We start from the raw sequence: 3,036 nt of genomic DNA, 5'->3' as shown, positions 1-3,036 counted from the left end.
TATATATTGCAAAGTATGTAAGCATACTTGATGTGCATTATAAAAAAATTGAGTTTATAAATGATAGTTCTCCTTCAAAGTAAATCAGCTCGCTTTTTTCCTGCCCCAGCCTGCTGACTGAACTATGAACATTTTTTTTGTAATCAGTGTATCAGTGTAACCTAGTGTTGTACTGCCAGCTCTGTGCAATGAAGGAAGATTTAATTAGGTATTTCCAATTAATACACAACTTTTATTACCTACCTGGAGATGAGTTTTAGTTCAGAATTTGATTTGATGATAACATTTTAAGAATAAATTTATGAAATGCTGGAAAATGTACCTGCAAAGTACTGCCTACAATACATATAATTTAAGATAAATAAAACCAAAGTACAATTAGGAACATACAGCCCCTATAAAAAAGCCACTCTGTATGTACACATTACGCATTAGTGCAATTATTATGTAGTCAATATGCCTTCTGACCACAAATAAATGAGCTTAAGTATTTAGACATCAATAGGTGGAAAACTCCAATAGGTTTCTGCAATGGATATCTGCAAATCTGTCAGAAAATGAATTCATTTTTGTTTCATAGAATTGTGCATAATGGGGATTCTATAGTTGACAAGATATGCTCAGGAATAGTGAACCAGAAAGGTTACAAAATTATAGGCATGCCTGTTTTATTTAACTGCAGTCATGACCTTCATATTGCTTTTATTCTGCATTTCATTTTCATCTCAGTGATACACCTGGGTTACTGTAATTCACATGAAGTGTATTCGAAAATGACATTACTGCTCAGAGGCTTAAAGTCCTGAGCCGCAGCTGGCATTTCTGATGCACCACTAAGCATTATGAGACGTGCATACTGTTTTAATCCGACTGACTGGCAAATCATTTGCTGCTTTTTGACCGCTGTGACACAATGTTGCCCTAAACCCTTTGCCTACCTGAAAGACACTTTCATTTATCTGCGTGGCAGGTTTCAGTATACAGAATTACTGACTAAAACAGCTAAAAATAACATTTATATTTTATACATGATCCTAATGTTACAATAGTAATGTGACAGTATAAAGAACTGAAATAAAAACTAAACATATTAAAAAGGGGGGCTTTTTAGGCATTTTAAACATGCACCATAGCTTAAGATGCCTTACCCTGGCCCAGCCTGCCGGCTTGATGCAAATTTGCTGGTTAAGGGTATACCTTGGGAGGTTGTTTTTTTTTACAATTTGTTGGAAAATCTTTACGTGACCCAGCTGATCCTTGTCACAGAAAGAGGTAGTGACCATGTTGCACTCTTTCTTCTTGTCAGACAAGTTTAATAATTATCAGCAGTAATGGCCATTATGATTAAGAACTAGTACCGTGTTTCCCCAAAAATAAGACACTGTCTTTTGGCTCAAAAAAAACACACTAGGTCTTATTTTCGGGGTAGGTCTTTTTTTTTCTTTCTTTTTTTAATATATAACAATCCAAAGTTAATGCAAATCCAAATTAAATAATCCAAAATGGCAAAGTTAAGAATAGGGTGATCAGGGCAATCAGGGGTGCCATACCTTTCCAAGAGCAATTTGGTAACCGGAATGAGCGAAGCGCGCTTTCACGATCGATTCCTGGCAGGCGGAGTGCATTTGGTATCTCTCCGCCTGTGACAGGAGTCGGCGCTGTAGAGGAAACATCAGCTTATGTGGCTCTGGTCCCTGTGCTGCCGCCTCGCTTCCTCTAGCGCTGGCTCCGTTGGCACCGCTGATTCTCTCCCGCGGCTCTTCAAGTTCCCCATTATGCCACCACCAGCCCTGGCAATGGTCAAAACTAGGTCTTATTTTCGGAGTAGGTCTTATATTTTAGCAATTCCCAAAAATAGTACTAGGTCTTATTTTCGGGGTAGGTCTTATTTTCAGGGAAACAGGGTAGATGTGTCCTTGCCTTGTTATTTATTGATGATAGTTTAATGCTAGAACAGATGGATTGAGTATGGTATAAATTAGACTGACTCTAGCGTTCCATACTCCAAAGTGGAGCTCTGCACTTCCCAATTACTATGCGTCAGCTCCACCGAGAGTCGTGTTTTCCAAACTGTTGCAGGATGATAAGACAATTACCATTGGAGATTTTGTTACTTTGGCTTCCCACTGACATTACCAGGAATAAGTATGATATAATTTTACACACTTTTTCCTGAACATAATTGTGACTTCATAAAAAAGCAGTGGATTAAATGAAGGAGCATGACGTAGATGAGGAGGACTACAAGGAGAGTATATAAAGACTGATAATGGAGACTTAATGTATAGTGATGCACCATATCAAAACAGAAACAAGTTGACAGGTTAGAGAGAAGAGCCAGTAATAAGACCACAACAATGAATGACATCTGCCTTTAGGTTACTACCGTGTTTCCCCAAAAATAAGACACTGTCTTATATTTTTTGGGGCACAAAAAAAACACACTAGGTCTTATTTTCGGGGGAGGTCTTATTTTTTTTTTTTTTATGCACATCAATCCACACGTATTCATGTACAACAGTCTACATGTATTCATGTACAAAAATATGGTGGTCAGGGCAATCAGGGGTGCCGTACCTTTCCGAGAGCAATTTGCTAACCAATCGCTGGCCAGAATGAGCGAAGCTCACTTTCACTATCGATTCCTCACAGGAGGAGTGCATTTGGTTTGGCAATATTTTCTGTTACTTTCTGCAGTTTCTTTGAGACATGAAAATCTTCACACCCTGGACCCAGACAGCAATAAAAACCCAATAGTTCTAATCCATGCCATGAGGTCCATGAGACCTTTTTAAAAAAAAGTTTGCGTTCCACTTTAAGGTCTATAGGTTTAGAAAATTAAAAGACTATTATAACAGGGTGCCAGTAAAACCTGCCAGGTTGGCAGGAAAAGTGATTGAAGGAAGATGCATTAAACCATGGATTCTTAGATGTATCATCTAAGGTAATGCCAGCATAGATCTGGAGGTAAAGAAAAATAGCTCTTTACCTTGTATTGGTAAAACACCTCCTGCGGCTAGTGTTACTAGGAGTCTG

This window comes from Nanorana parkeri, unplaced genomic scaffold (genome assembly GCF_000935625.1).
Source record: "Nanorana parkeri isolate BGI_ZX_2015 unplaced genomic scaffold, ASM93562v1 scaffold65, whole genome shotgun sequence".
Taxonomy (NCBI): domain Eukaryota; kingdom Metazoa; phylum Chordata; class Amphibia; order Anura; family Dicroglossidae; genus Nanorana; species Nanorana parkeri.
The sequence above is the reverse complement of the archived record's forward strand: the minus strand, read 5'-3'. Positions refer to the sequence as shown.